A 25,996-nucleotide genomic window follows, 5' to 3' on the forward strand; every position below is an offset into this window, starting at 1 on the left:
GAAATTTTTTTATTTGTCCTAAAAAATTAATTTTCAAAATCAGATATAGCTTATTATATTTACAGCACAGATATTGTAAACCTTTTTTGTTATACACAAATCTGATCAAAAAGGAAGATAATACCATGTAATAGAGGTCAACTGTTTCCAAAGGGAGTACCACCCTTTTACAACTGAAAAAAAGGTTAGTTTAGATCTAAGTCATTAAAAATGTGTTTTACCATTTTTGCATTTTCATAAAGCCAAATTACTTTTAATTTAAAGTCTGATATTTTATTTCTTATCCCTCACAAAGAATGCCTAAAAATGAAGCTGTGGTATAAAGTTCTGAGGGTCTAACAAAATAAAAATTCTTGAATTTTTTAAAAAACTGATGACATTTAACTATAAGCTCTATGTACCAAATGCTGTGACACTGTTTTAACTGTTCTTGCAGCACTGGAAATAGAAAAAGTATGCTTATTTCTAATTCATATTGCAATACTATTTAGCTGTAACATGTAAATTATTTGTTTACATTACTGCTAATATCAAGTTTTTGTTGTAGTCCAAAGTTATTTATTGTTTCAGCCAAATTTTTTCTTTGTTTTATTTTAGAAAATTACAAATAACTTTCATTAGAAAAGCGCAAGTATATGTGTATTTAAACTTGCCTGAAGTATTATCTACTACAAGGTATACTTCCATAGCCAAGATCCCAAAAAGCTCAAATTAAAAATGACCTAAACATTAAGATGAACTTGAAGTTGGGCAAAGAGCAATATTTCTATCTCTGTCACATGAACTAAATATGACATAGGAAAATTATAGAGGTAAAAATGACTGATCCATTGCAATCATAAGTTTTTATTTATGTGCTGTTGCTGGTCTTATATGCCAAAGCATGAACTATTTCCATCTGATGTAGGAAAAAATACATTTATAAAATGAAGTCATACTTCGTTGATCACTTGAATTTATTCTCCGTATCAAGCTAATGCGAAAGCTGTCTTGGACAGGCTCATTTCCAAAGTTGCATGTCACGTTAACATGCTTTAGTAAGTCTACTTCCCCAGGGCAATCTGTAACCACAGCTGCAAAAAACACAAAAGCATTAACAAACCTTAACAAAAATGAAAGCTCTTCCTTATTTTTCTACGCATGGTTTTTCTTTCTCCTAAAATTAAAAGTTCAACTAGTTCAACTCAGTGCGCAATTGTCTTAAAATGATCATGTTTCATTATGAGCTTCTAATTTTCTTTTATTCAAAATTTTAAAAATGGAAGCCTCATGATCCCTTATCAGGCAAAATATGTACCCCAAATCTGCCTTTGCTGTGTTGAGTTTAAGATGCTCATAGATAAATATTTCAGCTCATCTCCTTGACCTGTACCTCTTACCCAAAAGAAGTTTCCTTAGGCAGTTGGTATCGAATGGATATGTTATCAGTCCATGTCTCACTTGAGAATGATTACTAAAAGAGAACTGGTAGGAAATTTTATATTATTGCAGTATCAAATTCTGTTTATGCTGGCCATTACTGTTTTCACTAGTGCAATCCTGATGTAGATTTGATAATAATAACATGATTTATAGCAAATGATCACACTCATGAAGAAGAATGCTCTCACAAGGAGATATTGACAGCATATGAAGGACAAAAGGGGAAGCAGCCATGCAGACAAATAATAAAAGAAAACATAGAGGAATCAATGAACACACAGTAAGGATGTAGATGGTCATAAATCTGAAGAGAAAGATGAAAAGGTGGACTAGTCAATGAACTATAATCATGGGAAAACACGAACACTGTAAGGATTGGCAGACAGATAACCCAGGTCTATACCACCCTACAAAGACAATGTGGAAAAATACTACAGTCCACTGGACAAAATTATTAGACAATACCACAGAAAGACAATCTGAACAATAAGTAAAAGAGCTTCAAAGATCAGCCTAGATGAGAAGAAACAGTAAGAAAAATTTGGTCTTGGAAAACCAACAACAAAAGGTCAAAGACTCATCACAGTCAATGCTCTGCATCCCCATAAGGAACTAAGGATGACAATATGGCACTCTAAAGACGGAGGCATAATTAAACTGACTACATTCTGATACCATTTAAAATCCAGCATAAACAGGGCTAAAACAAACAAACTCAGATGAATATACTGTGTACCTATCTACATCAGACTGTACACCACTGATCTTGAACTGCTGTTCATTTTCCTCCATCCTTACTACCTCCCCCGGGAATTTCCTCAGCTGTTTTACGTGCTTGTGTATATACATCCACGTGCCAACGCAAAGACCGGCGCTTACCTGATTGCCGATATGATATACAAACTAGACGCCATTTGCCCGGATGCTCCCAAGTTAATCCTCTGGGACTTTAATCATTGCCAGTTTACCAGATACTCAAAAGCCATGAGCAATACATATCCTGCTCCACCATACAGAGGAACTCGGTTCTTGACCTTTGTTATGGCACTGTCCCTGGTGCTTACACAGCTCTATGCTTACCATCCCTTGGAGCATCGTACCACAACAGCATTCTCCTGGTACCAGTGTATGACAGTGTGTTGGCTCTTTACACCGGTGGTGAAGACAGTTAAATGCTTGACTGCACAGACTGGCAGGTATTTTATAATTCCAGTGACAATCTAGATGACTTAGCTGATGTTGTGTCTTCGGACATCACTTTTTGTGTTGACACAGTCATACCCTCCAAGGTAAATGTCATCTTTCCTAATAATAAATCCTGGGTAATGAAGGAACTAAAATCTATATTGAACAATAAGAAGCATAAGTTTTATACTGGAATTGCTCACAACATAAAATTAGCGAACAGAGAGGTGCATGATGCCATTAGGAAGGCAACCAAAAAAATACAAAGATAAAGTTGAGTTGCAGTTCAGTAGTAGCGACCTTAGGGCAGCTTGGCAAGGTATTGAAAACATGTCCTCTGTCAATCGCAAGGAAAATGCTCTTAAAAAAACAGTATCATTTGCAGGCATTGATGAGTGTGATCTTTTCAACCTGCTTAATTCTTTTTATGCCTGCTTTGAGATGCATGACTTCTCTCACAAAATTTCCACACTAAAGCAGTCTCTGGTCCCTGAGAATGGCTTAGTGATTGCCAAGTCCTCTGTCAACGATCTCTTGAGGCTAGTAAATGTTAACAAGGCTCCAGGTCCAAACAGAATCTGTAGGCGCACCCTTCATTATTGTGCCGAATAACTTAGTGGAGTTGTGCAACATCTACTCCAGCTGTCTGTGGATTTTGGTCACATTCCTGATATTTGCAAACTTTCACATAATGTGCTGTCCCTAAAATCACTAGGCCCAGTCAACCCGACTTCCGACCAGTCACTCTTACGTCAATCATCATGAAATCACTTGAGAAAATTGTAACGAGTGAGGTTATGACTGCTGTTGATCAACACCTTGACCCGTTGCAGTTTGCCTACAGAGCTGAAAAAGGTGTGGAAGATGCTAAGATGTTTATACTAAATACTCTGTACAAACACCTGGAGAAACCCAGTTCATGCCAGGCTTCTCTTCGCTGATTTTTCTTTTGCTTTTAACACTGTGCAGCCTCACTTATTAGCAGAGAGTCTAGTTTCAGACTTCCATTTTTTTAACAAACAGGCATCAAAGAGTTTCCGTTAATGGTCTTCTCTCAGATCCAGTACAGGTTCCCCTCAAGGCTGCTGCTTGTCTCCACTACTGTTCATACTGTATACTAACAGTTGTAGAAGCACTACAGATAGGAGTTTTTTTGTACAATTTGCGGATGACACTGCCTTGCTGTCTTTTTTGTACAATACTGAACTTGATCAGAGTGGGGCTCTTTCTGACTTTGTTCACTGGTGTGACAAACACTTTCTTGTCTTGAATGCCTCAAAGACTAAGGAAATGACTTTTGACTTTCTGACAAACAGGCCTGAGACAGTCATCAGTATTATCCATGATGATGCCATTGAGGTAGTCCACTCTTACAAATATCTAGGTACTATCTTTGATAACAAGTTTAAATGAGACATCAGCACCGACATGATCCTCCTTAAGAGCCAACAACATCTGTACCTCCTATGGAAACTCAGATCTTTCTCTGTCAGCTCTGTCATTCTCACTCGGTTCTTCATTGAAAGTCTCATCACTTTTTCTTTCATCTCTTGGTTCCACAGCCTCTCCCTAGGAAACAGTAACAGTCTTGTCTCTCTTGTTAATATCTGTTCCAAGATCACTGAAACCAAGCAGAGGGATTTGGCAGAATTTTGTCATCAGCATATCCTCAAAAAGGCATCACGCATCCTCTCTATGTCTGATCATGTGTTAGCAAGTGAGTTTTCACTCTTCTGTCTGGCTGTATGTACGTGATGCCTGTATGCAGAACCAGTCATCACCTAAACTAATTCATTCCATGTGCCATTCACATGATAAACTCCTCTTGTACTAGGCTGAGGTGGTCTGGGGTCACCAACTGTCTCTGCTGTTAGGAATGTGTGTTGGGGAAAGAGAGAAAGTGTGTGTGAAAGAGACACTATTTCAACATTTATATTATCTTTTTTAAATCATTTATATGTGTATACTATTGCTAACCCTGGGGATCAGTAAACTTGTATTGTAGCAGTCACCACATCTTGCTTTGAGACTGAAGTTTATAATAAAATGCTACTGAAACAAACCATATTATCTGAGCCTTCCAGAGGAGATGACATACCCAATGATTGCAGTGATCTTCAAGGCTCAAGCAGGAGGGATTTTGCTGCTTGAATCTACTGTGTCTATTGTGATGTAATCCTTTTTGTTAAATGAATCTAAGAGTTGCTACATCAACACATGATGAGGTGCTAGCAAAAGAGGATTAGTAGCACCCCAAGGTCATAAATGATATTCTACATCGCTGAGACTAACACAGGCCTGAACACAGAAAAAGCAACTCAGAAGCAGCAACCGAGAACAAAATCATGAACAGCAAGGATAAAAGACAGAAGAGGAAATGGTAAAAGATAGCAACAAATATGGCCTGCCAAATCCTCGACACTCCTCAAGACAGGTCAACATCTTAGGTATTAAATATAGTAAAAGGGACCTCAGAGAATGCATGCCACCAAAGGATAATATCCTATAATGGGCAAAATAAATACTAAAATATAAAATAAGCCAAACATAGTCTCTAATATTCTTGCACACACACTTCCAAACTTGATCCTGTAAAGGATCAGACAAATGATATAGATGCACAGCATTCACACACCATTAATAGGAAAATGCATTACCTGCTCCAGATGAGTATATCCATATGTTCAAAAGCAGAATTATATAAAATGTTCTTCTTCTCTACAGACAGAAAACCCTTATCATTTAAATATTTAATGTCACATACCATGTATGTCAGTAAAACAGTTCTTTTACCATGCATCCAAAAATATGCATAACTGACATTATTTAAACATTTTTGAAAGTCAGCCATGTCACATACATCTACCTGAAAAAGTTGTAAATCTTTATCTCATTCATGTTCACTTGATATGGAGCAAATAACATGAAAAACTATACCTAAGTAATACAGAATGTGAAAAGGAAAGTAGCTACATGTATATAAATAAAATTTATGTTATGAACTAGACATTTTGACACAAATAGAAACACCTCTCAATAAAGTCCGTGATTTTCATGATCTTAATTTTTATTTTTTTATTTTTTAGAAAGCTGACTTTCCTGTTTACCTATTTCTTATCTAAATAAAAAGTGATAACACTTTTTAATGAGGTAGGCGTTACAACTTTCAATATTAAAAAAATACCTCTTTATGAATATTCTGTTTGAATATTCTGAGTGTTGTACTGGAAATCTATAGAAAGAAAGGAAATATAACACTTCAGCGCACCGAAGAACTGATAAAAGAGATTTTTAAACAAGTAATAAAACACTACCATACTTTGATAATTATGTATTTTGCATCTACATACCGTTGCTGCTCGTAGCCAGACAGCAGTCTAACAATGGTTAAACAGGGTTTCCCCATTACAAAGAAATGTTGTAAATAATAATAAGAAGCCACAAATCATGTAAAGACAATTTTATATGGGAATCTCGAATTTAGTTTACACTGGAGGTCTGGGATTGTCAATTGTGTAAAGTGTTACTAGATGAGAGTGACATCAGCAGTCGTTGTATTTAAACCAAAAATAACTATTATGACGTACATGGTGCTTATCAGTCATTTTTCAAAACTGATAATACACGATAGAGCAAAATATATCACAAGTATAACATCACGGATCTTTTATAGCGTCTTTGCATAATGGCTTCCTGTCGGAAGTACGAGAGTGACCTACCTTTACATGGCGCACGTTCAAATTTAAATAAAAATAACATGAAAAAAGCTAAACACATACAACTCACGCTTTATTTTGAGTTTTGATTAAAAAAAAAAAATACCACGAAAATGTCTGCTAATCTATTCAGCAACACTTGAAAACCCAGCGTCTGCATACCTCGCTGGGGGTTCGATTCTTGAGGAGAGGTCCTATCTTGCTACACACGAACCACGTTCACGCACGAACTAATATCCATGATTGAAGTAAGCAGACGTCCTCATGTGGGAAATGGTATCATAAATGTGACTATTTAAAAGCTGTTTTCACAAGGCTTTTATAGTGACAAATGCAAGATTTATACTATGTGGAGCGATTTACATAAATTGACGGTTTTTGTGCTGTATACATGTGCTGACACATCGTCACTGTATACTGTCACTATCACAAATTTCTTCTTTACGTCAGTGGTCACTGTATAATTGTAATCCGCTTGTATATGTAGTTACTGATAAGCAGTGGAGCTAGCTGAAGGAATTCAGTCTCAATACCTTTAAGACATTTTACTTCATATATAGTGTGGTCCAAATATTGGTCACTTATATCACCTGTGTCTATAACAGCAACAATAACAATCGAATACATCTCTCACATCATGCAATAATAATAAATGCAAAATTTGCATAGAAGCATGCACTTCGCGCATGAACGAAACATGGACAGCATACGAGGGAACGGAAAACAAATAACATATAAGCTAAAAAAGAATCATCAACCATACTAAACGAAGAATAAAATCAAATGCTTTACAGAAATCACAAAGAGGAATCAAATAACAAGAACAAGAGCTGAGAGTAACATGATATTGCAAAAGGATGGGTGTGACAAAAGGAATCAAATAACAAGAGCTGAGAGTAACATGATATTGCAAAAGGAAGGGTGTGACAAAGGACTAGCATTATGTAAAAGGGTGTTAATTTAGAAGTAATGTTTATGGAAGAGGTGCATTTTCAGTGCACATTTAAAGGACTCAATAGTGAGTAGAATATGGAAAGGAAGAGAGTTCCATTGTTTCGCTGCACAATAACTAAAAATCCGATGGCCATATGTTGTTCCATAACATTTTGAATTAACGGAAAGGCAATTAATTTTGTCTAGTTTGTTTGAAAACAAACATAAAATATTTCAAAGAAAGAAAATAGAAAACATAAAAAACTATGATTACAGAGTGCATCTGGAGTTATACTGACTTCCAGGTGATCGATTATAAACTGATGCTGGCCTACTCATAAAAAACAAAATTTCAGTTCCATTACTTCTTTAAAGGTACTAAAACTACACCTGTCTTTAGTGATAAGCTTACTTTCTTCTTGTGTTTTGGACAAGTTCAATTATTTTAAATCACTGAATGAAAAAAGTCTTGACTTTTGATCCTGATCGATGCACTTCTTATAGGAGATATAACTAACACAGGGTTCAAGAAGAGTTCTGGAAGTCTAAGAATGTAATTAACTTTAACAGTTTGTAGCGCACTGTTGCAATACTTATCTGCAAACTATTAGGCTAAAGTTTATTTTATGGCTACTGCTGCAAAGATATGTATATAGCTTGGTTATTTTTTATTTAGCACTTTTATACTGTTTATTTGACTCTCACTTGTGCATATGCACACACACACTGATCAGAAACATATATATATATTCATTTAAACGTGGATGTTCGTCATTTACACATACAGATGTTTATAAAATTTTGTTTCAGTTGTCACTTACATATATATTGTCTGAGAGGCAGGGCAGCAACTCATTGTGCTACAGATCTCTTGAGCACATCTTGTATCTCATTGATAAACTGTTTTTATTTTTGATTAGTAAAAATAGCTGTCCAGGAAATGTTAAAAGGTGTTTGAAAAAAAATCTAGAATTAGTTACCATATGTATGAATCCTACATTTAGGACAAACAGAACAGAGAAAAATTATAAAACAAGAACTACAAATGTATGTCCTTACATTGTATTTGGGTAACTTAGGTGAGATGAGACTGTAAGAAGCCATGTTATGAGGGATACATCAGTGGCACTTCATGCACCTGACGATATTCCCAGCAGATTATAGCTAGGTAATTCAGTCTAATAAACAAACTTACAAATTAATATGTTTATGGTAGTAACATTTTGTTCCCATTTTAACTTGACTTTAATTTTTTCACTAATTGATCCTTATTTTTAGTTTTAATGAAGCTTACAGTGGCGTAGGAACCAGGGGGGCAGCGGGGGCAGCCGCCCCCCAAGGAAAATACAGGGGGGGGGCAGGAATATCCTTTTGCCCCCCCCCCCAATATTTGAGACGTAATTCCTCACAAAGAGCAAAGAACTGAAGAAAGGTAGGGGAACGTAGAGAGGAGACGGTCATCACCGTCACAAAAGCGGGCCCTGAGGCAAGTGGAGGCTCTAACACCTCTGACGATCAGATCGGGGACAGTCCGTTGGTATTGTTTGCCATGCTAATTGCAGGCTGTGTTGAAGCCTGAGCGAAGAAAGCAGCCGGACACTACATCGGTACATCGAGTGTCGTCTCCCTCCCCCCTCCCCCCTCCCCCATAATGCGACGCCTTTTCTTTGGCGGTTTTCGTTTGACCAACATAAAACATCCCCCACCCACTCGCTGTCACCCACGGTGTGTGACCGAGTGTGACTGCGTGGCCTGTGCATGCGCGCATGTGTGCATAGGTGTGTGCGCGCTGGTGTATATGTGCAGAGCTGGAATGTTGATCGTTGCTGTCACGGGGGTTTGGTGTTTTCTTTTTTAGGTATAATGTTTGGTAGTGTATTTTGTAATAGAGGTACTGGAAGAGCTGACCAGTAGGTAACATGGGAGACGGGGGGATTGCTCTTGGCCGGAAGGGTTAGTGAGAAAGATGTTAAGCGAGATCGATAAGCTTTTGAAACTGTATCTTACTATCCCAGTTACCACGGCAACTGCAGAACGCAGTTTTTCTGCCTTAAAACGAACAAAAACATACCTGAAAAGTTCCATGACACAAACGCGCTTGAATAACTGTCTCATTATGCATGTATTTAAAGAGAGGGTTGATCTGCTTAATCTGGACGAGATTGCAATGGAGTTCATTAATAGAAATCACCGAAGACACAGTTTTTTTGGCACACTGACTTGCCAACCTTGATTAATATGATTTATATGATTATAACGTTTATAACATTTCTTGTGAATGCGTTAGCCGGGGAGTCATTCTTTAATTTGTTTTTTCTTATTTAATGCTGCTTTGCCTTTTAACAATAAAGCAGCGTGTTGTGATGCTACCACTGTGTTAGTGAGTGCGTGCATGCAGTACCCCCCCCCCCATCCTTTTTTAGGTAATGTGCGAGTGCGAACGCCGTTCACTGTCAGCAGGGAGTTTGCCCCCCCCCCACCCCAAAGCCGAACATCTTCCTACGCCACTGCTTACGAAAGCAGTCCGTAAACTTGGCAGAATTTTTTTAACTTAAAAACTTAGTAGAAAAACTAAGAAGCTCCGATCTTCGTCAAACTAGCCAGCTTTGGCTACAACATGGAACTTGTACTGGGCAACAACGACTGCCAGAAGGAGACAAAAATGTGTCCTGACGACTCGTGGACAGCACGAAGTTCAAGCACTCGCAGTCCTGATGACAGTCGAGGAGAGAAGCAACAACTTTCTGACACAAGTTACAAACCTCTGAGCTCAAAATTCCAAGTGCAATGAAGCCAAAGCAAGTCTGTTGGTAATCTTTGCCCTGCCTCGCACCAGTCGTATGGAGATCCACTGTGGAGGATGGGGTTGCCGTGGAGTATTAGAGGTAATGTTAGGGTGCAGGCGTCTCATTGTTAGTCATCCTGAGCACGCGTTTATCAGGACTAACGCTCAGACACTGAATATCTTACCAGTCGGTGTAGAGTAGCCTAATTACCGCGCAGAACCAGTGTTCGATTCCCGCCTGTCTGAGACAGTGAAGTTTTCTTCCCTCTGTGTGTTCCTCCCGCTTTCCCCCAAACACACCCTACCCCAACAACAACAACTCTTGCTTTAACGCATAACTCTTGTTGACGAGTGCAGCACACAGTAAATAAATATTGTCATAACCATGAAAAATTTACATGACTGGTACTTACATCTGAACAAGAAAAGTAGCGATGGAAATTCATTTGTAAGGATCTGCGTGCGTGCGTGTTCGCTTGCTAGACAACAGGTAACTTTGCATTAATGCCCAGAACAGGCAGGAGTCTGGGTGGCGACTCACATTCTAGGCACGACAAAGTTGTCCCGCTGGTCGTGAATCATTTCCCCCTTGCCTGTCCACCCTACCCCCCTTAGCAGACTCCCCGTCGCGTGACTCCTGGCGTCGGTGACGTCACCCATCCGGAAATATAGGAACTGTCAGGACAGCCATGTTGCTGAAATGTGCTGGGTGCCTACCCACCTTGGTCTTGCACTCACCCGTGCTCGGGCCCCGAGCTTAGCAAGGAATAATATACTGAAAGTATTACACCCTGTAAGTTGATTTTGTTTGCAATAAAGGTATTTATCGTCTCAGACGTAACAAACTGACTTTTAAGCTAACTTTAAAAAAAATCTTGTTGAATAAACAACAGTCCGTCCTTGTTACATGTTACGAGAAAGTTGATGATGTTGTTGTCACGTCACGATTAAGCGAGAGAATTCTGACAGTCTGGACATAACGACAAAACGCACTTGATCACGCTTGAAAAACATTCAGCAAATTAACTGGAGGGCAAGGTAAAACTAGTCCGAATGGAGACGAAACAGGAGACTGGCGATGCTGCTCGTAAATTGTCTCCCTTGTTTTAGGATTTCGTCCCCTGGCTCTTGCGTCTGTCTACCCATAAATCAGAGCGAGAAGCAATATGGCCGCCCGCTGGGCGAAACAAACCCAACCGTACACCGCTTACAACCAACGCCTAGCAACCATCTAAACCGCTGACATTTTAAAGTATTTCTAGATGACTAGTTTGCGATTAGCTGGACACATTGCACCTGTCTGCGATTGTTCCTTTTGCCCAAAGAAAAAGATACAGGAACCCTATCTGATCCCTTGACTGAGCAGTTGGCTACAGGGCCGTCGTCTCGCAATGAATTATAGATGGAGTCTGCTAGTGACACTGATACTGCTTACAGGCATGGTATGACACTGAGGGGCACAGCAGTTGAATACTTCTTTTCATATCTTTTTCATGCTTTTACAACTGCCTCTGAAAATATTTTTTTAAATAGTTAAAAGCGATCTGTTCCTATAAATTTCATATTTGTGTCACACCACTAATTTTTGCTTGAATATTCACAGCTAACAGATGATAATCCGTGACCTCGACAGACCTGAGCAATCAAAGAGGTTCTACATGAAATGTTTCTTTGGAAAAAGAGCTCAGCGCCGCCTGTCTTGTCACAACAACAACAACAACAACAACAACAACTACTACTACTACTACTGTCGCTAAGGACACAGCAAGCTGATGTTCTCTTCAATGATCTTCACTCCATTGTTTGATTAATCGTCTGCTCTAAGTTATAAATGTTGTTACGGATTCGTTCCATGTTCAACGTGGGACGTTCTTGATGTTGCAGGACATTGTGATAGCAGTGAGAGAGTGAGCAGACTATACTGTACCCAGGGTGGAAGCAGGATGCTGGCTGCAGTCTGTGACAAGATGGAAAACCTCATTGTCACTGACTGCTAAACTGTCCAACAAAACGTAGGAGGCAAAGTCTTGTACCTGCTCCTGAGGTTGGAGTATAGAGGGAAAGTCAGTGACAGAACATTTTCTCGCAGTCCCTAACTTGTAGTCCTGCTTCATAAAGTAGGTCTCAGTGTACACACATGACGTCATTATAATAACAACAGGCGTTAAAATATCGAGTTTGCAATAAGATGGAATATGGAAAATGGTCTGCGTACATTTTTTTAATTGTTTTTCATATCAGGCTGGAACTTTTCTCTCCCCCTCTCTTTCTCTGATCCTCTCAAGCATGCACGAAGACATTTTTGTTTTCTACATACACACGCTATATCAATACATGAATACCATTCGATGTTCTTTTCCTTATTGCTATTAGTGTTGCTTTTATTATTCACATGCATCACACATAAAGCACACGCACGCACACACACACGCTAACGCTGAATGAAGTGGGACATCGGGGGTAACCGAACCCCTACCCCCTTCCGCTGATTGCTGCGCGCGCGTCTGATAGGTCACGTGGTGTGTCGACTGGTAAATCACCCATTTCATCAGTCAGTTAAATGTAGACTGAACATCCAGCTAGGCGTGGTAGAGTGGTCTTGTCCTCCACACAATTAAAGAATCACTGAGAGAAAACCTCTGAAGATGTATAATTAACTTGATCCTAACAGAGAAATTTGCATGTTGGCCATTGTCATGAGAAACTCATCCATTAACTTGCCTTTCGAGCACGATTTATTATATGATCGTCACTACAAGAATGCTTTATGATCTCAAACCAAAGAGTGGGTACGTTTGCACCCTGTGAGGGGCTCCCATACCCAATCGAGAATCGTGCGCGACCTACTGACCGGAAATGATTTGTGTTTCGATGATCGTACATGTCAAGCTGCTTTTGGCCATTTCCCGTGTACCAAAGTTATTTTTCCTTGCAGGTTTCGCCATTACACTCATTTCAAACATGACAGTATTTTTTACATAATGCGACATGGCACATTCCTTCCACACCAATGTCTCTGGCTGCTTCTCCATTGACGGACAAAGCTTATTAGTTAAATAACCAACTTGTTACTGCCAAACAAGTGGCAGTCCACAGACATTATCACACAAGATGATGTTGACATGACATTTAAAGGTTTGATGCAGACTGAATATCAGCTGGACCGTTTTCATTCATCCTTAATTTAGTATTTCACCACTCCATGAACACTAATCACTCTCGTGCCTTTATGTCAAAAGTTTAGACATTGTTTTCTTTTTTCTCCTTTTTTTTGTTGTTGTTGTTGTTGTTGTTGGCTGTTTGGCCAAGAGTGTTGATGCACAAAAAATTATTTTTAACTACAAAAGTTCCAATTTTAAATAATCATTATGTTAAAATTAAAATAATACAAGATATGTAAGTTGCAAAGTCTTTCAGTGGATTAGTAGCAACAACCTCTACCGACAGGACGCCAGATATGACTCCACTTCATGATTTGAGAAATCTGTTTGACCAGACGTTTAAACAAAGAAAGTAATAATAAATGAGATTGAGGTATGTCACAAACCTGCTGCGCTATATTTTTTAATGTTGTTTTTTTTTTTTTTTTTTTTTTTTTTTTTTTTTGAGCTAGGAAGGAGCCAGGGAAAAAGTAACTGGAAGGGGGAGGTTGAAAGACAGCAATTACTGTCTGAGTGCGCGCCACACAGGGATGGCCGGCCTGGCTTTGTTTTTTTGTTGTTGTTTTTTTTTAATCAACTGGTGTTGATAGGTTGTTTTGTTCGAAGAACAAAGGAAAGAGTGTTTGAGTGTTTGGGATGTTGCTGTGTGAGTTTTTCCTTGACGGGGGCGGGGAGAAGTAACAGTCTCCTCGGTGTCATCAGTGTGTCCGGACGTTTTGTTTGCAACAAGTCTTGAACCGACTTGGTGTTGTAGTCCTGACTGGACTGTGCACATCCTGACCAGATTTGTGTTATTTAACAAGTCCTGAACAGAATTGGAAGTTAGCCTTGACTGGACAGGGCACATCCTGACCAGATTTGTATCTGTTGAGGTGAGTGTGTATCTTTGTTGATTGTTCGGTGAGCATGTGTTTAATGTTTGAAGAATGTTAGTTCAGTTTTGAACTTGCCATTTAGCTAAAGACTTTTTTTCTCCAGGTTTTTGTGGGGTTTTTTCTCACTTTTGTTGTTTGATCTTCGCTTATTCATCGTATCCGCCTCGGGCTCACCAACCAGAGCTGAATTAGAAATAACTTCAGGAAGAGCATCGGTGTCAGTGAAAACTTTGTGTTACTTTCAAGTGGACATATTTGTGTTACCTAGAAGTGGAAACTTTGTGTTATATTCAAGTGGACATATTTGTGTTACCTAGAAGTGGAAACTTTGTGTTATATTCAAGTGGAGACTTGGTGTCATTTTCAACTGGAGATTTTTTTTTAGGGGGAGGGGGAATTGAATGGTCGGAAGGAACATAAGATGTGTTGTGACAGTGGAAGTGTTCGGACTGTGGGTTCGGAAATTTGGAATTTGTTTTTTTGTGCATGGACCAGCTGTGGAATGTGGCAAACATATCTCACATAAAATATAATAGAGAAGTCCGACATATTTTTGCCAAACACATCAACTTATCTATTGTAATTTAACAGCATTGATGCTAGAAAGCTCTGACAAAATCAACTTTTTAAAAATATGTAACAATTTAACATCTACATGTCAGTCCAAATTTTAAAATGACAACATGACGAGGACGATGCAGTTTAGCTTATAGTTTACTTATTTTATGAAAAAATAATGTATATTTAAAACAAACTTTACCACAGACAGTCACAATAATGTCTGGGTTTACTGTCGTGTACCTTGCTGTATGTAGGTGTTAAATAATTTACTGTATCATTTGACACTTTGACACTAATGACCCAGCGTGTCTCTTCACACCATTGAAAAATCTGTTTCAATACAATTTGCTATAATTTATATCTGATATCTGATACCTGGCATCGACATTCTCTCAAGATACCGTTTTTATTTTTGAGTTTATTCTGAACTATACGTTTGTCTTTTCTTGGAGGTGTTTCTCAAATGTAAGTTTTATTCACTCCTTAAAGATTATCCTTTTCTCTTTTTCTCTTTCTCTCTCGCACGCGCGCACACAGATGTGGGTCCCGCTCTACAGTCTGACAGAAGCGGGGGGCGAGGGCAAGCTGCTCGCTGGTTTCCTCCGACAATGGACGAATAAGCTGCGGTAACCTAGTCAATGATTGCCAACTGGTGTGTGAAGGCGCCATCACTTTCATGCCACTTCCGGCGTGTCATTTTTCCCGCGCACCACTTCTCTTTTGCCAGGGGAGGCTATTGAGGATGTTTGAGGCTGGGTGGGTGCACGGGAGTGGTACATCGGGGGACTCGGACCCGAGGTCGGCGGCGTTCGACGAACTGCTGCAACTTTTGACGCCGCACAACAGCCCGACGTCAGGTCTGGTGCACGGGCGCCCCCTCGCGGCACGAGGCTGACCGCCTCATTAGGCGCACCGTGTCGCCGCGCGTCGCACGTGCACTGGCGCGGTCCTCGCGCGGCACACTTGTTTGACTTGCGGTCCGCCAGCGGCCCACTGGGCCAAGGTGCAAGGCTCGGCAGCTAATCGCCGGCACTCCCCGACCTAATTGGTAACCGAACCCCTACCCCCTTCCGCTGATTGCTGCGCGCGCGTCTGATAGGTCACGTGGTGTGTCGACTGGTAAATCACCCATTTCTTCACCTTCTCAACTGGCGCTCCGATTGAACGCCGCATATTTTACGACCGGGTAGGTCGCCAGGCCCGTCACCACGGTCACGTGACTACCCTCGGGCAATCAACATTTAGCATTGTAATGTGATGCAAGCCAAGACTGCATCGATATTAGCCAACTCTAAAATGTCTGGATCATCACTTCATCTGAGTTAGTGTCACTGACATTGTTCATTTAACGTATTTTTATTTTTTATCCAGTTTTTCTGTCATTTTAAATGGAATTTTTTTATGTTAGGATAATGCAAAAGTAAATGTATTAGTCACCCCTTAGAATAAGGGTAGACTTCGTGTTCTGGAAGTTACTGCATATGGTCACTGGTTTGTGGCCTGTGGATAGGATTCTGCTTCCCCACCCACCCACCCTCTCCATCCTGCTCATTCTTTTCAGTAAAAATAAAAGTGGCTACCTGATTTATAAGGAGCTATTTAAAGCTTACAGATGTAAATGTGGCGGAGGGAAAGCTTTGATTCCGCTTTCCACGGGACGTACTCTAGACATGATGAGCCACTTCGGCCAGTAGGCTACAGGAGTCCATGCCAGTAAACTACTTCGCTCATTTATTCATGTTTATCTGTTCACCCTGGCCATGCCAAGCATTATGCTAGCAGATAGCTAGCTTGTTTGTTTATCTGTTCATCCTGGCCATGCCAAGCATTATGCTAGCAGATAGCTAGCTTGGTTACGAGTGCTTGCGTTGCTCAGTACAAACTCAAGCCAAAGGCATGATGGACTAGCTGCTTGACTAGCCACTGTGTTTCCACATGAAATGTTCCATCAGGTAGTGTTTGTAAGCATAAAGCCAGCCATCTGTTCATGTGTTTGATGTGCATCCAGATGGCCGCCTACAAGTGACCTCAGGTCGGTTATTTTGATGAGACTGATATTTTTCAAACTCTGATGTGATCTCACTTGTTTCGAAAATCCTAACAAGTGATCACTTGTCATGATGCGAGAGTAGAAAAACAGTCTTCATATGAATGCTGACCCGCAGTCCATCCCTTTCCACATTCTAGAATTTTATGCGTGTGTGTGTGTGCTTGCTTGTTTTTTGTTTGTTGTTTTTTTGTTTTGTTTTGTTTTTCCAGTAGAGGAGTCTTTCGATTTGCAATAAATAAAATTCTTTTACCAGCTTCATTACGAAAACGTGCTCACCAGACACCATTGTGGGCAATGCGAATCTGAGGATAATTTAATAGAGAGAAAAAGAGAGAGATAATCTAATCGGTGTGTGTGTGCGCGCGTGCAAAATGTACATTTGGAAGACAGCGTAATGATAAAAGTGAGAGAGAAGAAGGGGTGAATAGGAAAGCACTTACACACAAATAAACAAAATAAAACACTACACACACGCGCGAGAATAAGTTTGCTGTGGACTCCATGTCTTGCATCTCTATTGGTATTGGTACAATATCATCATCAACAGGCCCGTTCTTAGCCCCCGAGGGGCCCGAGGCAAAGGGCATGTGCGGGGCCCTCACTCCACGATCACACGGTTTTAGTTGGGATCTAAAGTCACTTTTTTCCTCAGGGATATCTTGTCTTTTATCATTGACAGCACGCTGCATACACATTACAACATAAGCCTACGATTAATTTATTTGTAACGTTCGTCAATCAAAAGCGCGGGGCCCTAGGCAGATGCCTCGTCCGCCTGCCCCTAAGCACGGCCCTGATCATCAATAATAATAAGTATAAAAAATAATAATAAAATTTATATTAATTATTATTATTGAACAACAACAAAATAAAAAGCTTAGACACTAGACAAAGTAAGAATCACCACTCTCACATTTTCATGATAATGGACTGATTTTTTTTTAACCAAGAGCCTAGCATTACTTCAAAAGCTGTTGTTATTTACTGTTTTTATTCTATTGAGTGAGTGAGTGTCCACTATTTTTATAGTGGTATTCGAATATTAACGTCTCTGTGGTAGGCCTGTAAGTCCAGATGTAACTGTGCTTTCAACATGATCATAGACTTACAAAATGGTGGAAGCAGCACACACACCCACTTATCTTTTTAGTCTTCTTTGTCCTCCTAGTGCCGCAACCATACCACCCCAGCGGATCCGGTTCTGGGCCGAGGATCGATCTCCTCCTGGTCTGTCTCTGAACCCTGCGTTTCATCTGTGGGTTTAAGTCCAGAACTTGTCTGGTTAAACTCGGTGTCAAATTGCAATAAAATCAAAATTGTCAACCGTACACTGCAGTCTGTGCAAAACTTATTAAATACATTTTTACTAAAAAACAAGGATATCGGCCGGCAGCTCTTCCTTGTGATGTAAGTGTAGAAGCAGGACTGAAGTATCGTTGGAAGTCAGAGAAACATTGCAGTGTACTGCTGACGTCAACAATGTCTGTAAGACACAATAACAAACACGTTAATGCTTTGTACAAAGCCAGGATAGTGTGTTTTCACGAGCAAACCTTCGATGTCGCAGTTGAAGATGTGAAATATTTTCACGGGTGAGTCCCGTGCTGTGTCCTGGTGACCGTTAGCACGGACACCTCGTGTCGCGTAGTCACTGGGTCAGTGGAACTTATTCTCTCCCTTGTCTTGCTTGTGTCTTGCCGTCCACACAAAGTCCTCGACATTATGGGATAGCAATTGTCATGAACTGTGGAGGACCGGCCATCTTGTCACTTATTTCTTGTTGGTGTTCTTTGTAGGGTACTGTTGTCCGTTTTCGATGTCCTCCATTGACTGGGCAGGCAACTCTGACCACGCGTACAATGATGTCTGGAGGGGAGAGGATCGGGTAGGTTGTTGCCGTCTGTCACTCCGATCTTGTTCACTCCATTGAGTATGACGTGTGTGTTCCTGGCAGTTGGAGGTACCTAGGGGGACAGTAGCAGGGTGTTTGTGGTCCGTCGTGCACTAGTCATCTTCGTTAACAGCAGCCTCGTTGTCGATGACGTCACCGGTTCTGGGAAGTGTGCGTCTCGGTTCAGCGGATTTGTTCATTGTTGTAAACGGCGAACTTGACTTCTTCACGAAGTTTAGACACGTTAGTTGGTAACGGCTGTATAGCCTGGTGGTTAGAGACGAGGTCTGAAGACTGAAAGGTGGTGTGTTCAAATCTGAGTGAGTGAGTGAGTGAGTGGAGTGAGTGGAGTGAGTGAGTGGAGTGAGTGAGTGAGTGGAGTGAGTGGAGTGAGTGAGTGGAGTGAGTGGAGTGAGTGAGTGGAGTGAGTGAGTGAGTGAGTGAGTGGAGTGAGTGAGTGGAGTGAGTGAGTGAGGAGTGAGTGGAGTGAGTGAGTGGAGTGAGTGGAGTGAGTGAGTGGAGTGAGTGAGTGGAGTGAGTGGAGTGAGTGAGTGGAGTGAGTGAGTGGAGTGAGTGAGTGAGTGGAGTGGAGTGAGTGAGTGAGTGAGTGAGTGAGTGAGTGGAGTGAGTGAGTGAGTGGAGTGAGTGAGTGAGTGAGTGGAGTGAGTGAGTGAGTGAGTGAGTGAGTGAGTGAGTGAGTGAGTGAGTGGAGTGAGTGTGAGTGAGTGAGAGTGAGTGGAGTGAGTGAGTGAGTGGAGTGAGCTGAGTGGAGTGAGTGGAGTGAGTGAGTGGAGTGAGTGTGAGTGAGTGAGTGGAGTGAGTGTGGAGTGAGTGGAGTGAGTGGAGTGAGTGAGTGAGTGGAGTGAGTGAGTGAGTGAGTGGAGTGAGTGAGTGGAGTGAGTGAGTGAGTGAGTGAGTGAGTGAGTGAGTGAAGTGAGTGAGTGGAGTGAGTGGAGTGAGTGAGTGGAGTGAGTGGAGTGAGTGGAGTAGTGAGTGGAGTGAGTGGAGTGAGTGAGTGAGTGTGAGTGAGTGGAGTGTGAGTGGAGTGAGTGAGTGAGTGAGTGGAGTGAGTGAGTGGAGTGAGTGAGTGAGTGAGTGGAGTGAGTGAGTGGAGTGAGTGAGAGTGAGTGAGTGAGTGAGTGGAGTGAGTGGAGTGAGTGAGTGGAGTGAGTGAGTGAGTGAGTGGAGTGAGTGAGTGGAGTGAGTGAGTGAGTGTGAGTGGAGTGAGTGAGTGAGTGAGTGAGTGAGTGAGTGAGTGGAGTGAGTGAGTGAGTGAGTGAGGAGTGAGTGGAGTGAGTGAGTGTGAGTGAGTGAGTGAGTGGAGTGAGTGGAGTGAGTGAGTGAGTGAGTGAGTGAGTGAGTGAGTGGAGTGAGTGGAGTGAGTGAGTGGAGTGAGTGAGTGGAGTGAGTGAGTGAGTGAGTGGAGTGAGTGAGTGGAGTGAGTGAGTGAGTGAGTGGAGTGAGTGAGTGAGTGTGAGTGGAGTGAGTGGAGTGAGTGAGTGAGTGGAGTGGAGTGAGTGTGAGTGAGTGAGGAGTGAGTGAGTGAGTGAGTGAGTGAGTGAGTGAGTGAGTGGAGTGAGTGAGTGGAGTGAGTGAGTGGAGTGAGTGAGTGAGTGGAGTGAGTGAGTGGAGGTGAGTGAGTGAGTGGAGTGAGTGAGTGGAGTGAGTGAGTGAGTGAGTGAGTGAGTGGAGGAGTGAGTGAGTGGAGTGATGAGTGAGTGAGTGGAGTGAGTGAGTGAGTGAGTGAGTGAGTGAGTGAGTGAGTGAGTGGAGTGAGTGGAGTGAGTGAGTGAGTGAGTGGAGTGAGTGGAGTGAGTGAGTGGAGGAGTGAGTGAGTGAGTGAGTGAGTGAGTGGAGTGAGTGAGTGAGTGCGTGGGAGTGAGTGAGTGAGTGGAGTGGAGTGAGTGAGTGGAGTGAGATGGAGTGAGTGAGTGAGTGGAGTGAGTGGAGTGAGTGAGTGAGTGAGTGAGTGAGTGAGTGAGATGAGTGAGTGAGTGAGTGAGTGAGTGAGTGAGTGAGTGAGTGAGTGTCCTTGTCACACATCAGTCATCAGGTGTCTTATTGTACAGGTTGTAGAAATTTTTGTTTTTTGAAAACTGTGTCTGAAGAGTGTGTAACGAGTTAAGAAAAGATGGGAACAGGAAAACGGGTGATATCAGAGAGAGACAGACAGAGAGAGAGAGATAGAGTACACAGGTATTGTCAGGTGTGTCTGTTCCTTTTGCTAGCGCGCAGGCTATTTCAGCTTTTAAGTGTAGACAAAACATAAAAACACAGTTTTTGTGGGTTCCCTACAGTTTAATGATGCATGTGATATCTTAACCACAGGTGTGATAATTAATATTTTTTTTATAAAGGGAAGTAACATTGAGTTGGTCGTGAAGTTATGTCCTGTAGTAAAATGAGTAAATAAATACCAATTCCTTGCAACTTTTAGTTCTTTTATAGCAATATAAATTTACTCTTAACAATAATTATATGTTTGTTTGAAAAGTCTACTTATCTTAAAGGTCTGGTTAAGTGTAAACTTGTAGTCAATTACAGGGAAAACTTTGACACAGTAGAAGTGTATCAAAATTTTCTATAATGTAATTAAAGTCTTGTGTGCTTGTCATCAGTTAAAAAAATAAACAAAAGTATTTGATACAATCAGTCTCTGTGCTTTTGTGTAATTTAGAGGAAACTATCAGTTATCTTTACGTATAATAAATATGTTAATTTCATGATTGAAAATTAACACTTGTTTACTTTTAAATCGTCTTGATTTACGAAAGCAAAACCAAATTGAAATAAATTTAGCAACATCATAAAGTTGCGAGACCAGTCATCTGCACTGAGGTGACGTCACGAGTGTCACGTGTGGTGTACAGTAGACTGAGGGTGTAAGCAGTGAGAGTACAGGAGACAAGGCGGTGTTACACTGGTCGTACTTTCATCTCGCTGAAGGTGAAGCTCCTCCAGTCACTGTGGGTGTGATGCCAGTTGAGGCCGTCAGCACCCGGGGCCCCGTCAGCCTTGTATCGGGCGTTGAGGTTAGACATGTGACACCCGCTCGAGTACCACCAGGCGCCGTGAAAGGCAGAGGCACAGTTGCCAGACCGCTTGTCGTTGTCTCTGTCAAACGTTGTAAAACTCTCGTTGTTCTGATACGCTAAGCTGTCCCCTGTAAACACACACACACAATTATCTTTAAACACACAAAGCTGTGTATATATTATCACTATGAAAGACAAATTGCGGCATAGTCCTTCACTCGGTTGATTAGAAACGAGAAGAAGAATGACACCAAATGTATAAACAATATTTTCTTATTGAACCTATTTTCTTCTATAGTTTATCATAACAGAGTAAGAAACCACAGATGGTTTTTGTTTAGTTTCAGACAGTCGTCTTCATCAGATTCAGATGAAGAAGAAATACATGCCAGCACTACTGCAAGGAATAAATTAGCAATAATAACTATAGCAGAAACATGTTAATATTTAGAATGCACTTGCTTGCTTTACATTACAAACAATATATAAATGTAGAATTATAAACGTTAGTTTTCACATGTGTATACAGATAGAAACAGTCACCTGTTGTAGGTTTGTGTGCTTTTGTGTTGTTATTGTCTTACAGACAACATTAGGGCTACACTTGTCTACAGCACGTGACTAATGTGTGCACAAACACACACACACACTGCACACACACACACACACTGCACACACACACACACACACACACACACACACACACACACTGCACACACACACACACACGGAACAAACACACACACTGCATACACACTGCACACACACACACACTGACACAACACACACACACTGCACACACACACACACACACACTGCACACACACACACACACACACTGCACACACACACACACACACACTGCACACACACACACACACTGCACACACACACACGGAACAACACACACACACTGCACACACACTGCACAAACACACTGCACACACACACACTGCACACACACACACACACTGAACAAACACACACACACTGCACACACACGCACACTGCACAAACACACACACACACACTGTATACACACACACACTCTAGAGTCTAGATGTACAACACTTCCACACATGAACACACCGCCAAAAAACACACACTATAGACACTTTATACTATAACTAGACTATAACTAAACTCTACAATCATTTCACACAACACACACACACATGTTATGCTCACACTTTACTCCACACATATTATTCACACTTCACACTACGCACTTAATCACACACACACACTACCTCACCTTCGTAGATGGACATTTGTAGTTTGATTGTGAACCTAGTATCAGTGATTGTTACAGAGTTTAGAAACGATCAGAGAGCTGGTTATAGTAAGACATGTACCTCTACCACCCAGGGTGTTTAGGGAATCAGTCACATCTTGTTCACATCGCTCACAGTCAGACACAGGTTGGTGCAAGCTGTGACTGTGACCTTAGTGGGGAAGGACGGTGACCGGAGGTCAGTCAGTGATGTCCGCCACACCCACGCTTGTTGTAAGTCTTCACGTGACTGCTCACCTTCATGTCTGTGTCCTGCTCTAAGTTACTGGAATACCGGGAGATACCCGACTAGTCAGACAGCTGCATGCTACTAAGTTTATCTTACTGTCTAAAGGTCACATACCCGCGTTACCCGAGTAGCCGGACACGGTCAGTCTGTAGTTTGTCTCAGGCCCGTCCACCCTGAATGTCGAGTACTCAGCGTAGTGACGATGTCCTTCCACATCGCCGAGGTCTACACGCAGTCGGGTGGGTCTCCCTTTGGTCAGGGTGTGAAGCCTGGATAAACCTGAGAGAAGAGATGGCCATAATGTCACGTGATTTAATGTTATCTGTTTCTGTTTCTGCCTTACGAGTCTTTGACAACCATGGAAGTATAAACGGGTAAAACCTCTATCCTGGTAGTTTAAGAGAAATTGTTTAATTGATGACAGTAACTTTTTGCATCAAGCGACAGCGAGAGATGTGTGACATCACACAGTTCATCAATTGTTAGGCACATTACAGATTGGACACCAGTAGCTGGTAAAATGTATATTGTATTGAGAGATTGTGTTAGTATCACACAGTGTTGTATTCATACATAAATCGACACAGATATATATATATAGACTCGTATGGAATTCTCAGTACAACAAAATAGTGGCGCTATATATATTATTATAGATATAAAGAGCAATATTTGTAAAGGTTAGACGTAGACACATTTAATTGCAGAAAAAGTGACACACACATGTCCCATAGAGTGACATCACACAAACTTTACATGTTACACTAAACATCCTACATAATGACACAACAACACAGTCACCGTGTTACACAAGAAGAGCAGCTGACTGTAGTTCAAACACCGAAATGTTAAATGTTGGATAGAAAGAAAGACAGACTCAACAACCTACCCAGCCAGAACTCCCCGATGATGTCACCAAAGCCGTTTTCATACTGAGTCCAGTTCCTGTAGAAGTCCACTGACCCGTCAAGACGTCTCTGGAACACCTGACCGTGGCAGACAAGTTCAAAGGTCATTCACAGTCACTGACAGGCCAAGTATCGTACAAAGTGTTTATGGTTTGATGTTTATTTTGTAAACAAATCGTTACTCGCTATTAAACAGTTGAACTTGGTTAAAGGAAACACTCGCCCTCATCCTAACGGCTACGATGACAGCGCCATGTGCTTCATTACCGACTCTCAGGTGAGTGCAAGCTGTTACCTGTCGGTGTTTGTGTGATGTTTGTCACACACTTATAACTGCAGACAACGTACCAGCCAACCTCCGCCACTGGAGTCCATGTCACACCACACTCTACGCGTCTCCTTCTTGTCTTTCAGTCGAATGAAGTGCGCACCAGACTTGGCTCCTGCTTTCCGCCATTCGCCGCACGACTCTGTTCCCATGGCAACAAAGCATTTCACTCACAAGAAAGAATTTGCACAGGAGATGACAGTCGTTACTTGTAACTTACGACACTTTTACTATTTCAGAGATAGAAATTCTCTGACGAATTCTTCGCGATGTTTCTACCTATGACATGATTTGAAGTTGTTTTCCATGGAGTTCTAAAGTATATTCCAACCTACCTGCAGCACGACACGTGACTTCCTGTTCAGAAGAAATGGCGCCCAGTGCACACAGACACCTGGCCGACGAACAGCGGCTGAATGGGTCAGGACAGTCCGTGTTTTGGGTACAAGACGAGTTGTACCAGGCGGGACTCGGGTAGGAGGCGGCTGACTTCAGGCAAGTTCTCTGGTAGTGAGTCCACCCTGTACTTGTCAGAGGAAACCATCCTGACACAGCCTCACGTGACGTCACATCATGAAGCACACAGCGCCCTCCTGTGTCTAAAACATGAAGCTATATTTAAAATAGGAACAATATCTTTGTGCTAATCCAAATCGAAAACTTAATAACCCATATTTATAAACGAGAATCAGAGATGAAAAGAACTTTAACACAAGAGAAGACGTAGAGTGTTAAAGGACGAGGTAAGACATTTAAAGGGAGAACAAGTCACCAGGGACAAGTCTCTCGTACACACATCGCTATGTTGATAAACAAATGTCATCATACGCACCTTGAAAGTCAAAGGTTAAGCAATGATCAGTACTGACACACAGGTTCTTGCATGTTTTCAGGTTTATTCCATCTTGAATGGCGAGAATATGTCCTTTTATTCCGCTTTCAGAATACTCCATAAAGTTGTCTTGTAGGTCACGTGGTCTGCATGCTACAACAAACCAATGTCATCGGTCAGTTACTGAATTACACACTTAGCATCTATGCCAGCGGTTCTCAACCTGTGGGGCGGGGGCGCGACGTGCCTACAAGGGGGCGCGAAAGTGGTCCTTATTTAAAAGTTTCTTATACCGGTATTTGTGGAATTAGTTTACATTGTGTAACCGAGTGGTAAAGGGGCTCAAACTCCAAGTCTCTTCTCCCTTATCAAGTACACTGTCTCGGCATGCAGTGACTTCTCACTTCCAAAACTCAAAACACAATCCCCCTCTCAACAATTAAACCTCCAATCTCTCTCCTCTCGCCTTTTGCCCTCTCTCTCCCCTGTAACGATTCGCGATTCAGGCAAATCTAATCAGATTCTTATTTGTGTTTTTGATGTCAGGGGAGGTCAGTGCGGGGTGGGGGCTTAAGAACGACCGATGGCTGCTGCTAATGGCATATTTATCGGACATATTTGAGAATCTGAACGTTGTGAATACTTCTATGCAAGGGAAAGACACCACCATATTACAAACAACTGACAAGATGAATGCTTTCGTCCGACAAATTTCGTTGTGGACGCAAAAGATACGCCAAGAAAATATTTTTGATGTGTTTCCGTGCTTGTGTAAGTGCAAGGCTGACAAC

The 25,996-nt window shown here is 41.4% G+C and overlaps 1 protein-coding gene and 1 long non-coding RNA gene across 3 annotated transcripts in view; both read right to left on the reverse strand.

Annotated features, from left to right (window-relative positions):
* The window catches only part of LOC112569021, a 67,189-nt gene that overhangs the window by 13,242 nt on the left and 27,951 nt on the right, over window positions 1-25,996 (reverse strand). The gene's annotated exons all lie outside the window — the stretch shown is intronic.
* LOC112569040 lies at window positions 1,041-6,366 on the reverse strand. The gene is made up of 4 exons (XR_003100279.1): window positions 5,958-6,366; window positions 5,792-5,839; window positions 5,265-5,325; window positions 1,041-1,073 (listed from the first exon to the last, which is right to left on the reverse strand). It is a non-coding gene; the product is annotated as an uncharacterized LOC112569040 (long non-coding RNA).

This window comes from Pomacea canaliculata, linkage group LG7 (assembly GCF_003073045.1).
Source record: "Pomacea canaliculata isolate SZHN2017 linkage group LG7, ASM307304v1, whole genome shotgun sequence".
In the NCBI taxonomy this organism is placed as follows: Eukaryota; Metazoa; Mollusca; class Gastropoda; order Architaenioglossa; family Ampullariidae; genus Pomacea; species Pomacea canaliculata.